The 16,084-nt window shown below is 35.1% G+C and overlaps 1 protein-coding gene across 4 annotated transcripts in view; it reads left to right on the top strand.

The window, feature by feature from the left end:
- AGTPBP1 (ATP/GTP binding carboxypeptidase 1) overlaps positions 1-16,084 on the top strand; it is a 193,296-nt gene that overhangs the window by 132,507 nt on the left and 44,705 nt on the right. The gene's annotated exons all lie outside the window — the stretch shown is intronic.

The raw sequence follows: 16,084 nt of genomic DNA, 5'->3' as shown, positions 1-16,084 counted from the left end.
CTTTTTTTCATCAAATGATATGATCATGTGATTTTTCTTCTTTAGCCTGTTAAGATGGCATGTTATATTAATTCATTTTCGAATACTGAACCAGCCTTTTTTATCTGTGAATGAGTTAAATATGTGAATTATAGTCATCATATATAATTGCTAATGTTTTATTAAGAATTTTTAAATTTCTATTCAAGAGGTATTTGAGATATATATATATATATACACACACACACACATATATATGTTTTTTTTATATCATATCTGATTTTGGCATATCATGGTAACAATTACAATTACTTCTAAAACTAGTTGAGTAATACTCCCTCCTCTTATTTTCTGAAAGAGCTTGTGCATATTTGGTGTTAATTCTTAAATGCTTCGTAGAATTCTCCAGAGAAATCATCTGGGCCAGGAGACTTCTTATTTGGTACTCTTTTAAATTAGAGATTAAATTTCTTCTTTAGTAGTTTTTAGGAATATTCAGATTATCTATTTCACCTTGGGTGAGTTATAGTAGTTTGTTCTTTATAGGAATTGATCAGTTTCTTATAAATTTTCAAATGTGTATGTAAAGTTGTTCATAGTATTTTCTTACTGTCTTTTTAATATCTTCAGGGTCTCTAGTGATATCCTGTATTTAATTCCTGACAATAGTAACTTGTGTCTTGTCTTTATTTTTCTTGGTCAGTTTTGTTGATATTTTAAAGAACCAGCTTTTTGTTTCACTGTTTTTCTCTAGTGTTTTTCTCATTAGCAGTTTTTAAAAACCCTAGGGTTGTACCAGCAAAAAAGCTATATTTATAGCCTCATTTAAGGCTTTGTACTTATTAGTACTTTAATAGATGTCAAACTTGGGGTTATTTGCCAAGGCATCAGGTTTTTATAGTCAGGTATTATTTAAGTGGAAGATTATTTAATTGTATAAACTTAATATCAGTAATTGAAAATTAAGACATCAAGTTTTTTATTTGATGATAATTTTGTGTTAAGAAAAATTTTTTTCTGGTGTATAAAGACTGAAGAGCTTTAACAGCTAAGGTCAGAGAAGGCAATGGCACCCCACTCCAGTACTCTTGCCTGGAAAATCCCATGGAAGGAGGAGCCTGGTAGGCTGCAGTCCATGGGGTCGCTAAGAGTCAGACATGACTGAGCGACCTCACTTTCACTTTTCACTTTCATGCATTGGAGAAGGAAATGGCAACCCACTCCAGTGTTCTTGCCTGGAGAATCCCAGGGACAGGGAAGCCTGGTGGGCTGCCGTCTATGGGGTCACACAGAGTCGGATGCGACTGAAGTGACTTAGCAGCAGCAACAGCTAAGGTATGACATGCTATATTATCTGTTTCAGATAATTGTTCTAAAATGTTAAAAGCATGAATATGATGATACTCTATATAAGGGGACATTTATGAAAATTGAAGCTTTCAAGATTTGATTCTTCCCAATTGTCATTATTTATATGGAAAACAGAAAATTGTATACTCCAGATAATTATTTCACATACATAGGATAAAGCTTTAATCAGATTCACTATTTAATGTAATAATTCTGGGAAGATAAGGCTTATAATATCTGATTTAGTTATAAACATTTTTAAAGTTTTAAAAATGTTTTAAGTAATCTAATTTAAAATGATGTATTCTTATAAAAATATATTTTGACTGAGGATTCAGTGGTTATATTGACTTACATGAATAGTGATATGAATATTCTTGATAAAATCTTGTTTTATTTTTTGACTTTTGGGTATGACTGCTAATCATTGAATGTCCTATTTTTTAGAAACATTTGTTGACCTTAAACTTTCATATAACTTTAAAAATTACTTTAATTGAAAAATCATTCAAAATAATACCAAAATAAGTAAAAGATCTTATGTTTTCCCTATTTAACTTATAAATATTCAATATAATGCTAACATAATATTTTACAGGAGTGAAGGACAATTATGAGTAAAATATAAAGGCATATTTATTCCAGAAATGATAGAGAATATTCAAATACTAGTGCTATAGGTAGATGGTACCTTTACTATTTATTTATTGACTTTTATATAATAATACACTAAGCTTTATTAAAATACTTTAATTTTTATAATTAAAAGCACATATTTTGGAGTAATATTTCTCTATTAAAAAAACTGTATTTCTGTGTGATAATTTCTTCCTTTAGTGTCATTTTAAATTTAAAATGAATAAAATTCTGTAACTAAAACCAAGTCAAAACATTGAGACAGATGGCTGCTTTAATTTTTAAGTTTCCCCTCCTTTTCACCCTGGGCCCTTTGGGTATTCTTGTTCGTATTACTATTAATATATTATACATTCCAAACTCACTTTGTATAAAATCTGGAAAACAGAACGCTGGTAAGAAGAAAATTAAAACCATCAACAATACATCATCCAAAGAAATTTATTTTAATGTTTGTTGTTTCTTTCCAGCTTTTTTTTATAATGCATTATGTGATCTTTCCATATATATAGTTATGTGTTTTTTAAAAAAAATGCTCATAACACACAGAGTTTCATAACCTGCATCTAAACTAAAGATTATATCATCATTATTTTTCTGGTCATTAAACAAATATCCCTCTGAAGCATAGTTTAATGGATATCTTGTCGAAGTTCTGTAACATTTATCCAACTGTTCCTTTGTTAGACTTCTAAGCCATTTTTATTTTGATTCTAGTTTTATTGAGATTAATTGACCTACAGCACTGTATAAGTTTAAACTGTACAGCATATGATTTGACTTATAAAATGATTACAAAGTTTAGTGACCCTATTGCACCTTAGGTTGTATCTAATTATTTTATACTTTAACTTCTACTGAGATGAACATTATTGTATTATACTAAATATCTGTGTATATAGTAATTTACTTACATATTCACAGAAGTGGAATTTATTTATCTGTCTTCCAGCTGTTAAGTGTTTTTTTGTTTTTTTGTTTGTTTTTGTTTTTTGGATTATGAAACCATGGATCATATGGGATTTACTATTCCAAATAAGGGAATTTGGTAAAGTAAATAAACTTTAGAGAAGATTCTCTAAGAAGGAAATAGAAGATAAAATCCACTGTTTAGCATTTTGTTATCCATCCTTAATCTTACTATTCACATAATTTTAAAATTAAATTTTACCCTTTTATACATTTGAGTTCAAAATATGAAAAGTCATTATATGTTATGTTTTTAAATTACACAATATGTGGTAATAACATTTCCCCATGCCATGAAGTGCCAGTACCAAAATCAGATTGATTGTATTCTTTGCAGCCAAAAATGGAGAAGCTCTATATGGTCAGCAAAAACAAGACCTGGAGCTGACTGTGGCTCAGATCGTGAGCTCCTTATTGCAAAATCCAGCTTTAAATTGAAGAAAGTAGGGAAAACCACTAGAATCCCTTATAGTTACACAGTGGAGGTGGCAAACAGATTCAAGGGATTAGATCTGATAGACAGAGTGCCTGAATAACTAGAAATGGAGTTCATAACACTGTACAGAAGGCAGTGACCAAAACCATCCCCCACTCCCCAAAATGCAAGAAGGCAAAGTGGTTGTCTAAGGAGGCCTTGTAGCTGGGAAAAGAGAAGAAGCAAAAGGCAAAGGAGAAAGGGAAAGATATGCCCAACTGAACGCAGAATTCAGAGAATATCAAGAAAAGATAAGAAAGCCTTCTTAAATGAACAGTGCAGTGAAATAGAGGAAAACAGTAGAATGGGAATGGCTAGAGGTCTTTTCAAGAAAATTTGAGATATCAAGGAAACACTTAATGCAAGGATGGGCACGATAAGGGACAGAAGAGTTAAAAGGACCTAACAGAAGCAGAAGAGATTTAAGAATCGGTGGCAAGAATACAGAGAACTGTAAAGGAAAGGTCATAATGACTTGGAAAACCATGATGGTGTGGTCACAGATATAGAGCCAGACATCCTGGAGTGTGAAGTCATGTTGGCCTTAGGAAGCATTACTATGAACAAAACTAGTGGAGGTGATGGAATTCCAGTTGAGCTATTTCAAATCCAGAAGATGATGGTGTGAAAGTGCTGCACTCAATATGTCAGCAAATTTGGAAAACTCAGCAGTGGCCACAGGACTGGAAAAGGTCAGTTTTCTTTCCAATCCCAAAGAAGGGCAATGCCAGAGAATGTTTAAACTACCACACAATTACACTCATTTCACGTGCTAGCAAGGTTATGCTCAAATTCCTTCAAGCTAGGCCACAGCAGTGTGTGAAGCGAGAACTACCAAAGGTACAAGCTGGGTTTCAAGGAGGCAGAGGAACCAGAGGTCAAATTGCCAACATTTGTTGGGATTGTGGAGAAAACAAGGGAGTTCCAGAAAAATACCTACTTCTGCTTCACTGACTATGCTAAAGCTTTTGACTTCGTGGATCACAACAAACTGGAAAATTCTTACAAAGATGGGAGTACCAGACCACTTTACCTGTCTCCTGAGAAACCTGTATATGGGTCAAGAAGCAACAGTTAGAACTGGACATGGAACAACGGATTGGTTCTAAATTGGGAAAGGATTACATCAAGGCTGTATATTTTCATTAACTTCCATGCAGAGTATATCATGTAAAATGTCAGGCTGGATGAATCACAAGCTGCAATCAAGATTGCTGGGAAAAATAACAAATACGATACCACTCTAATGGTGAAAAGTGAAGAGGAACTAAGGAGCCTCTTGAGGGTGAAAGAGCAGAGTGAAAAGCTGGCTTGAAACTCAACATTAAAAAGCTAAGATCATGGCGATTGGTCCCATCACTTCCTGGAAAATAGAAGGGAAAAAGTGGAAGCAGTGACACAGCTCTTATCAACTTCTGGCCCTCATCATACTCTAGCATTTGTTTGGGAATTTTTGTTGCTCTAGCATCACTAGATTTTAATTGTTCTGATTTTTCAGTCTCGTGCACCATCCTTGTTGCTCTCATATCACTTTGATTTTTAAGTTATTTTGACTTCGTAAAATAGTTTAACATTCTGTAGTCTTTTTCAAAAATGATTTAACAGTTTTTTCTAACTTTATTTTTCCTGAATAATTTTTTCTCAGTATTATTCTGAATAATTTTATCAGACAGCCCCAAATTTCCATTGCATAAACTTATACAATAATGTGGAAGAAACTGGATTTCTTATATTAAATCTTGCCACTTAAGAACATGGTGTATATATTTGTTTTCTCAAGTTTTTATTCCCTCACCTAAATTTTTTAGTTTTCTTCTTGTAAGTTTTATACCCTTCTTTTTACCTTTATTCTTAAGTATTTTATGTATTTTTCCCCCCTGTTCTGAAAGAGTATTTTCAAGTTTGTCATTATTTAGAATTAAGGAAGCTGATGGGCTTCCCTGGTAGCTCAGCTGGTAAAGACCCTGCCTACAATGAGACTCTGGTTCAATTCTTGGGTTGGGAAGATCCCTTGGAGAAAGAGATAGGCTACCCACTCTCATTTTCTTGGGCTTCCCTGGTAGCTCAGACAGGAAGCTGAGGAATTTTATGTTTCCTTGAAAATCAAACTCCTTACCTAACTTTCTTATTAGCTCTCAGTGTTTCTCAGATGATGCTTTGAATTTTTTGGGTAGTTCCTTAGAATTTATTCTTATCCCTAATTATGTAATTGTTTCATTGCTTTTGGCTAGATCATTGAGATTGTTTAAAGGAAGACTTTGGGCATGTTTTATTTTGACTTTAATATAAATGCTACTAGTATTTCTCTTATTTATGTTCGCTCTTGTTTTGAGATACATATTCTTTCTAAAGAATTTTTATTTTTACTGATTTTTAAAAAATCAGAATTATTTTCTTTCACTCTTTGCATTTATAGGAATGACCATATAATGTATAACCTATTGATGTGCTATATTAATTTTGCATCCTGCAACTTTCCTGAATTCATTGAAGAACTCTAGTAGTATTTTTAGTGGCATCTTTAAGATTTTCTACGTATAGTGTCATGTCATCTACAAACAATGAGTTTTACTTCCTCTTTTCCATTTCAAATTCCTTTTATTTTTGTTATTTGACAGTTGTGCCTAGGATTTCTGATACTGTGTTGAATAAAAAGTGAGGAGAGCGGGTGTCCTTGTTTTGTTCCTTACCTCAGAGAAAATGCTTTCAGCTTTTTGTCATAGAATATGGTGTTAGGTGTAGGCTAATAATATATGGCCTTTATTATGTTGAGGTATGTTCCATCTATACCCCCTTCTGGGAAGATTTTATCATAAATGGATGTTGAATTTGATGAAAAGCTTCTTCTGCACCTACTGAGATAATCATATGGTTTTTATTCTTCAGTTTGTTGTTATGATGTATCACACTGATTGATTTGTGGATATTGAACCATCCTTGTGCTAAATCCCTGGGCTAAATCCCAGTGGATTATGGTGTATGATCATTTTAACATATGGTTGGATTTAGTTTGCTAATATTTTGTTGAGGATTTTTGCATCTATGTTCGTCAGTGATAATAGCTTGTAATTTTCTTTTTGTGTGATCTCTTTGTCTTATTTTTCATGTCAGAGGGATGTTATCTTCATAAATGAGTTCAGTTGTAGTCCTTCCTCAGCAATTTTTGGAATAGTTTGAGAAGGGTAGATCTTAACTCTTCTTTACATGTTTGGCAGAATTCACTGGTGAAGTCGTGTGGTCCAGGACTCTTGCTTGTTTGGAGTTTTAAAATTATTGATTCAGTTTCATCATGGGTCTTGCTTATTTATGTCTTCTATTTCTTCCTGGTTCAGTCATGGGAAATTGTACGTTTCTAGGAGTTTGTCCGTTTGTGGAAGTTTGTCCATTTCTTCCAGCTTGTCTATTTTATTGGCATACAACTGTTCATAGTAATCATCTTTTTTATTTCTGTGGAATTGGCTGTAACTTCTCCCCTTTTTTTTTCCTCACTTATTCATTTGGGCCTTCTTTTTTTTCTTGATGAGTCTGCATAATGGTTAATCAGTTTTATCATTTCAAAGAACTGGCTTTTAGTTTCATTGATCTTTTCTATATTTTTAGCCTCTATTTTCTTCTTTTTTGATTTTGTAATTTCTTTTCTTCTACTAACTTTGGGTTTTGTTTGTTCTTTTTCCTTTAGATGTAAGGTTGGGTTATTTTTCTTTAAGTTTAAAGTTAGATTGTTTGAGATATTTTTCTTGTTCCTGAGGTAAATATATTAATTTAAAATTCTTAGAACTGCTTTTGCTGTATCAGTTAGACATCAGATCTATTTTGTTTTTCTTTTCATTTGTCTTTGTTTTTCTTTGTTTGTTTGTATCTTTAGCGAATCATTGGTTATTTAGGAGTATATTGTTTAGTTTCCATTTCTTTGTGCTTTTTGTAGGGTTTTTGTTTTGTTTTTTTTTTTGGTAGTCTCATAGCATTGTGGTCATGAAAAAAGTTTGATGTGCTTTCAGTTTTCTTAAATTTACTAAGGCCTGCTTTGTGGCCTAGCATGAGATCTATCCTAGAGAATGTTCCAGCTGCACTTGAAAAGAATGTGTTATCTGCTGCTTTTGGATGGAGTGTTTATATATATCTATTATGTTCATCTGGTTTAATGTGTAATTTAAGCCCAGTGTTTCCTTATTTATTTTCTGTCTGGATGATCTTTCCATTGATATCTGTTAATATTTACCCTGTGTGTTTAGCTGCTCCTAAGTTGTGTGCATATGTGTTTGTAATTGTTATATTTTCTTCTAGGATTGATCCCTTGATCATTATATAATGTTCTTCTTTGTCTTTTTTGGCACTGTCTTTGTTTAAAATCTATTTTGTCTCATACAAGTATTGCTACACTGCCTTTATTTTGATTTCTATTTGCGTGGAATACCTTTTTCCATTCCCTCACTTTCAGTCTGTGTCTTTGGATATGAAGTGAGTCTCTTGTAGGTGACATATATTGTTGCCATATAATGGGTCTGTCTTTTGATTGGAGCATTTGTTCTGATTATAGTTAAAGTAATTATTGATATGTATGTACTTATTGCCATTTTGTTAACTGTTTGAGGGTTGTTTTTGTTGGTCTTTTTTGTTTTTTATTTTCTTCTCCTGTGATTTAATGACTATCTGTAGTATTATGTTTGGATTCCTTTCTCTTTTGTGTGTGTATCTATTATAGATTTTGTTTTGTTGTTACCATGAGGCTTATATGTAGCAATTTATATTTATATACATGATTATTTAGATTGGTTATATCTTAATTTAAAATGCATTTTAACAACCCTGTATTTGTACTCTTTTCTTCTCACTGTTACCATTTTTATATCATATTTTGCATCTGTTTTTTTGTATATTCCTTTACTGCTTATTGTGGATATAGGTTGATTTTACTGCTTTTGTTTTTAACCTTTCTACTTGCTCTGTACATGTCTGTGTTACTACCTTTACTTTATGTTTGCCTTTACTGATGAGTTTTTCTAGTAGTTTTCATATTTCTAGTTTTGGCTTTTTCTTTTTCACTTAGAGAAGTCCTTTTAACATTCCTTGTAAAACTGGTTGTTGGTGCTGAACTCTTTTAGCTATTTCTTGTCTGTAAAACTTTTGATCTCTCTATCAAATCTGAATGAGAGCCTTGCCAGATAGAGTATTCTTGATTGTAGATTTTTCTCTTTCTTCATTTTAAATGTTTCATGCCACTGTCTTCTAGTCTGCAGGGTTTTTGCTGAAAAGTCAGCTGACAGCCTTATGGGAGTTCCCTTTTATGTAACTTGTTGCTTTTTCCTTGCTCCTTGTGTGGTCCTCCTTGGGTTGATTCTTTTTGGGACTTTTTGTGGCTTCTGGACCCGAATATCTATACCCTTCCCCTATTAGGGTGGTTTTCAGCTATTATTTCTTCAAATATGTTATTTGCCCCTTTCTGTCTTTTCCTTTTTATATCCCTGTAATGTCTGTGCCAGTTGATGTTGCCCCAGAGGTCTCAAATGGTCCTTATTTCTTTTTATTCTTCTTTTCTGTTCAGCTTCAGTGATTTCCACTACTCTGTCTTCCAGTTTGCTGATTTACTCTTCTGTATCATTTAGTCTGCTGTTGATTCCTTATATTGTAATTTTTATTTATTGTATTCTTCATTTTTGTTTGGTTGTTATTTATATTTTCAAGCTCTTTGTTAAAAACTTTTGTAATTTCTTATTCTGTGCATCTCTTCTCCTCCTGAGTTCTTTCATCATTGTTATGATCATTACCTTGAACTCTCTTTTGGGTAGATTGCATATATTTATGTCACTTAGTTCTGGGATTTTATCCTATTCCTTCATCTGAAACATGTTCCTCTGTTACCTCATTTGCCTAAGTTTCTGTTTTTATGTATCTGGTATGTTGGTTATGTTTCCTGACCTTGGAAAAGTACCCTTTTGTAGGAGACATTTTGTGTGTCCCAGCAACAAATTTCCCTCTGGTCACTAGAGCTATGTGCTCTAGAGGTGCCTCCTGTGTGGGCTTTTTGAGTCCTTCTGTTGTGGTGGGCTGACCACTGTGGGTGGTATGGTAGGTGTAGCTGGCCCCTGGTCTCATTGGTTGCCAGGCCCTGCCTTGTGCAGAGGTTGCTAGCCACTGATTGGTAGGGCTGGATCCTGAAATAGCTGGCTGTGGAACCCCAGGGGTCCTAGGGCTCGTGCTGGCTCACTAGTGGACAGAGTTGGGGTCCAGGAGATCCTGGGGCTGGTACTCACTCAATGGTGGCTGAAGCCAGGTGTTGGAGCTGATGTGCAGGGCTGTCTCTGGTCGCCATAGACATGTCTAGGGCAGCTTTTTTGGTTCAGGGGTGCTTAAGGCAGCCTCCCTATTGGTGGGCAGGGTCAGGTGTCCCAGAACTGATGTCTGTAGACTGTTGCGTCCTGGGGCTAATAAGCTAGAGGGAGAATTCCACAATGATACTTGCCAGCACCAGTGTCTTCCTGGTAGAATGAGCACCCCAAAATTGCTGCCCCCAATGTATGTGTCCTTAGAATGAACTCCAGTTGCCTCTTGTATCTCTGGGAGACTTCCCAAGATCAGCAGTTGGGTCTGACCCAGGATCTTTTCAGAGGACTTCTTTTTCCCTGGATCTTGGAACATGTGAGATATTGTGTACATCCGTTAAGAGTACAGTCTGTTTTCCACAGCCCTCCAATCTTCCTGAAGCCCTACTAGCCGTCAAAACCAGGCATTCTTGAAGCTTGTTTCCTGGTGCAGGATCACTGGGCTAAGGAGCCTGATATGGGGCTCAGACCCCTTTCTCCTTGGGGAGAACCTCCGCAGTTGTAGTCTCCTGTTTGTGAATTGTTCACTGAGGGGCATGGATCTTAACTATACCATGACTTTGCCCCTCTTACGTATCTCGTCGTGCTGTTTCTTTATATCTTTAGTTGTAGAAGATCTTTTCTGGTAGGTTTTGGTCTTTTTCCTCAGTGGTTCTGCAAATAGTTGTGATTTTGGTGTGCTCCTGAGAAGAGATGTGTGAGCTCAGGGTCTTCCAGTTCTGCCATGTTGGGAACTCTCCTGCAAGCATTTAGGTTTTCAATTTGGTTTTGATTACAACTTAATTCCATACCCTCTCCCCTCCAGATTTTGATACTAATACCTCCTTGTTATTTTCTAGGTGGTTTCTAACTGGGTGTGATTTTGATATCCTTTTTGGCCCAATAATTGCTTAGAAAAGGGTTTGTTACATTTTTAGTTGGTTAAATTATTTTGGTTATGATTTTTGTCATTGCATTCAAGTTTTAATCAGTTTTGTTTGTTGATGTGAAATTTATGATTTGGAATAATTTTATGGCTTAACATCTGATCAGTGTTAGTGTTCACGGGTTCTTGGAAAATATGTATTCTCTGTTGGCAACATAATTTTAAGATAAATTGTTAAATTTATTGTTAGAAACCTGTTTATTCAGTTTTATATATCCTTTTTATTTTTTATATTGTCTGTTTGCTTAAGAAAACTAAACAGTCTTTCACCTCTACTATGCTTCTGTCAGTGTGGTAGTTTAGTCGCTAAGTCATGTCTGACTCTTATGACGCCATGGATTGTAGCCCACTATACTCCTCTGTCTATGGAATTTCCCAGGCAAGAATACTGGAGTGGGTTGCCATTTCCTTCTCCAGGGGATCCTCTTGATTCAAGGATCGAACCCACATCTCCTGCATTGCAGATGAATTCTTTTACCACAGAGCCACTAGAGAAGCCCCTTTTCTGTCAACTTAAAAAAATATTTGTTTTCTATTTTAATGCTTTATCATTTGGCACATAGACATTTATAACTTTTCTATGTTCTTTTTGTGTTTTGTGTATACCCGTTGGTGGTGCTAGTGGTAAAGAATCTACCTGCCAGTGCAGCAAACTCAGGAGACATGGGTTTGATCCCTGGGTGGGATAGATACCCCGAAAAAGGAAATGGCAACCTACTCAAGTGTTTTTGCCTAGAGAATTCCGTGAACAGAGGAGCCTGGTGGACTGCAGTCTGTGGGGTTGCAAAGAATGGGATGCGACTGAACACACACAGGCACATTAATAGTGCAAAACAGTCACGTTTATTCTATTCCTTATCTATGGCCTAGAATTATATTTATAATTATATTGGTTTGAATTTGATGCGTCTTTGCTCATTATTTTTGTGAATGGAAGTTGCATTTTGTTGTTTGACTCTTGCCTTTTAATATGTAATTTTGACCTATTTAAGGTTCTTATAATTGATATTTTTTATGTTTTCTATTTTTATTCATTATATTCTTCATGTGTTATTCTTTAAGAGCCTTCACAGTGTAGTATAACACTTCTTTTAGCTGTGGAAAACCAAAATATGTATTTGAAAATAGATTGTGAGGCATATTCTGAACTGGATTTCTCTCAGTCCTGCTCCATCTGCCTTAAGATTAGTAGAGATTCCTTCCAGATTCTGACAGGATGTTAACTGTTGCCAGTCTGCTTTTATTTTGCTATACTTGTAAGTACTTAACGAGGAGCTATAGAAGGAGCTGTTTGGTAGATGTAATTTTTAAATGAACCCTAATACTAGATTTGTTAGATTAATGCAACATACAGCAAATCTTGGTTTGCCTGGTTATCTATAGAGTTAGAAGAAGGAATAGACCAACATTTAGTAAATTAGAATTCAAAATTTTAAGACATGATAATTAGATATGTAATTAATTGTCATGAGATTCATATTGAATTCACTTCAGGGATGGTAATGATGGCTGAAAATATTTGCAGTGGAAACGTCTTCAGCTGGAAGAATTTAGTTGATTGCCATGCATGATTGAAGTCAGGAAGTAATGTTAATTAGGAAATTGTAAGTTTCTTTTTGTTTTTTGTTGAGACATGCTGCTTGGGGGAGTATTTAAATGTTGGGTTCTTCTAGCAGGTATGCCCAGTGGAGGGAGGTCTTGCTCTTTGTCAGTGTCCCTCAAAAAAGGGCAGAATTGGTTTCGTTTCATAAGTTGCCTTTTTCTTGGAGAATTTTTAGGTGATTATATTAAATATTTAGTTTTCTTAGTTTTAGTTTTATTGCAATGGGTGATCTTATTTGTGAATTTGTGTTTATGAATTTTTTGTTTGTTTGTTTATGAATTTATATCACGGTATACACTGACAGCCATTGTAATCCGTCACTCTCCCTTCCGCTGACCTTACTCAAAAAGGGTTTGCTCAAATTACCACTAGATGGCAGTCTTGTGTTTTAGTAATTTAGAGAGCTGTACTCACAGGCTCCCTCTTTCTCTCCCTGCCCTTCCTCCCCAGTATCTCCAAAGTATATGAAGACTTTTAACCACTCCCTTATATAAATTGAACATATATGGAACCAGGCAGCAAAAAAGAATTTTGGAGTCAACTCTAGCATTCCCACCTTGCTCATGTTAGTTAATTCCATACTTGGAAGTTGAGCTGAGCTTTCTCTTGACTTTCTGTTCTCTGACTCCCCATACAGGATTAGTCAGTCCCTTTAATAAATATTGCTTGTCATTTTCTCCTTTAGGGCACTCTTCACAATTCTACATTGTTTTTGTATGTGGCTGGTTAATACCTTTCCTCACTGCATACCCTCCCCCCGCACCCCCCCCCACCCCCCCACCGCCCAAATTGTATGTTTCATGAGATCAGGGACAGTACCTCTGTTGCTGGGCTTTGTATTTATAGTAAGGCATTTAGTAGATGTTCAGTAAGTATTTGTTAAATAAATGAGGTAACAGATGAATGAACTATGAAGATCCTATTAGGAACTTAAAATGACCCTCTCGAACATACGTCAAGAAGGCTCTAGTTCAAAGATCATCATTTTCTAAATATTTTATTTTGAAATAGTTTCAAACTTACTGAAAAGTTGTATCCTTTATCTACATGTTGGACTTCAAAAATGATGCCCCATCATTCTAGAACACTTTCAGTGTATTTTATGCATGGCGTTTTTCTATATAACTATGGAAAAGCTGTCAACATCAGGAAATTATCATTGATATTTGAACCCCATCTAATCTTTAGACCCTCATTTAAGTTTTCACCTGTTTTCTCATCAGTGACCTTAATAGCACAAAAATTCAGCTCAAACCACATAGTGTATTTAGTTGTCAAGTCTCTTTAGACTATTTTAGTCAGGAACAGTTTGTGGTCTTTAATGTTCATGACCTTGGCCCTTTGGAAAATGAAAGCACTTACTTTGTAGAGTGGTTCTCAGTTTGGAGATGTCTCCTGTTCCTCATGACTTAAGTCAGGCATCTGTGGTGGGGGCATCACAGTAGTGATGTTGTGTGTTGGTGGCACAGGATTTTGTTTTATTGCTGATAGTAATAATTTAATCACCTGATTAAGTTGTTGTCTGCCAGACTTTTCCACTGTAAAGTCACTTTTTTTCTGTTTGTAATCAGTAAGTATTCTACATGTTGATATCAGTATAGAGTTGTTTCCTGTTTAATCAGTGGGCTGTAGTTTGCTGCTATCAGTATTTTGGTGTTTCAGCTGCCCAGGATTTGGCCGTTGTGATCCCTTCATGCTGGGTTGTGTGTTCTGTTGACATGTCCCTGTCATTCTTTATGGGTGTTCTTGTGTTTTGGCATAAGATGCCCAAGGCTTATCTTGCCTTTCCATGCCCCAGCCTCAGTCAGTTCAGTTCAGTCGCTCAGTCATGTCCGACTCTTTGCGACCCCATGAATCGCAGCATGCCAGGCCTCCCTGTCCATCACCAACTCCCGGAGTTTACTCAGACTCATGTCCATTGAGTCCGTGATGCCATCCAGCCATCTCATCCAAAGCAGTCATTTCTTCAAAAAGCCCTGATTTATTTTAGTGGAAAATAATATTTTAAAAATAAGATCTGTGTGCATCGTATGTACATTGTTACTGGACCTGTCCATGGACGGAGCTGAGGAACATATATTTGTATATACAAACATTTATGTAAAAATTTTCATTGGTAGTAATTTATAGTAGGTATATGTTTATTTTTGTGTGTGCATAGTGTGTACATTATTATTGGACCTGTTCATGAAGGGAGCTAGGGAATATATATTTGTATATACGAGTGTGTATGTAGAAATTTTTATCAGTAGTAATGTATAACATGTATATGTTTATTTCTGTGTGTATGTTGTACACATACACACATATGTGTACACATAGTATCTCCATGAGGTCACACTGATACCTTCAGTTGCAGATTTTATTCTAGTTTTCTTTCCATATTTTCGGTTTCCTTTTCCAAAATGAAGAATTTTGGCTTATACTGTTCTTAATGTATTTACTTATTTGATCAATTCCAGTGTACTTAACAGTCTCTCCTTTGCATTTTTGGGCAGATGCCCTTCTCATTCTATTCAAGGTCTGACACCAAAGTCAACCTGTCTCCCTTGTCTCTCCATGGTTATCCGCCCTCTTTGTTTATTTTCATTTTGATTTTAATTTGTAGCTCTATTTTATATGGTTATCAGAGGGTTTTGTTTGTAATGTTTCTCTTATATGGAACTTACTGGCATTTTTTTTGACCTAATATATGAGCAATTTTTGTGAATATTCCACATATTCTTAGAAGAAGGTGCATTCTCTACTATCAGGATATAGTGTTCAACATATCTACATAAAATTTGCCTTATGAATTATGTTACTTAGAGCTATATAAATATTCTTTTGTTCAGTTGTTCTGTCTTGTAATGAGAGTGGAGTGTTGGAATCTGTCAGTAGTGTGTCTCTTTCTTCTACGTTTCCTATAGTTTCTGCTTTATATAATAGGTTGTTCTTTTCTGGTGTGTAGACACTGTGTCTTGCTATATTACTTTTCACTATGAATTGTGACTTTATAAAATTCCTTGTCTTACTTAGTATTTTTTGGCCTGCAGTCTACTTTGTTTCCACTTCCCTGGTATATCTGCCCATCTTTCTACCTATGAGCAAGTCTCTTACATTCTGTCGTCTAGTAATGCTGCAGGCCTGGGCATGTGTGCTTTTATTTGCACTGCTTGTTGACTGTTTTTACTTGTTTTTGTGAGGATGTGTGGAGTGATTGCGATTCATGTGGCCACCATTACCCTCCAGACCAAGGATCTCATCTTCCTATTTTTAGTATGACTTTCTGTTATAATACTTGCCATATTAGAAGCATGTATTTTTTTCTCTGTAAAATTATTAATAACATATGCAGCTTATGGTAGGTACCTTCAGATTAACCTAGCTCCCCCTCATGTGTTAAATTACAGTGCTAGCTTTAACTTGAAAATTTTGTCTGTGATTCACAATACATTTAATGATTAGGGCCTAAAACATCTTGTCTTTCTTTGTATCTGCCCTTGTTACTGAGCATGTGCTTAATAAAACTTCAGCCTTTACATGGATATTATTAGAGGCCAGTGCCATTAGATGCTGGTTTCACTCTGGCAATTTAATATTTTGATTGTATTCAAGTGACAGGCTTGACAGTTCTTAGCATATTTATGTTACACACATTAAAGTTTATCCTTTGGCTCATGGTTAAATAAGTTACTCAAATATGGCCTTTCTGTATCAACTTGAGTATTAATAGACTGTGGTTTATTCAGTTTGAGTTACCTCATTTGATTGATTTCTTTCTGGGGGACCCTGTTTTGTTCAGATGATCTTCATTATAATCAGAATTTCCAAATATAGCTCCCTTC

This window comes from Bos indicus, chromosome 8 (assembly GCF_029378745.1).
Source record: "Bos indicus isolate NIAB-ARS_2022 breed Sahiwal x Tharparkar chromosome 8, NIAB-ARS_B.indTharparkar_mat_pri_1.0, whole genome shotgun sequence".
NCBI classification, from domain to species: domain Eukaryota; kingdom Metazoa; phylum Chordata; class Mammalia; order Artiodactyla; family Bovidae; genus Bos; species Bos indicus.
Note: the sequence above shows the minus strand (reverse complement) of the source record. Positions and strands in the feature narration are given on the sequence as shown.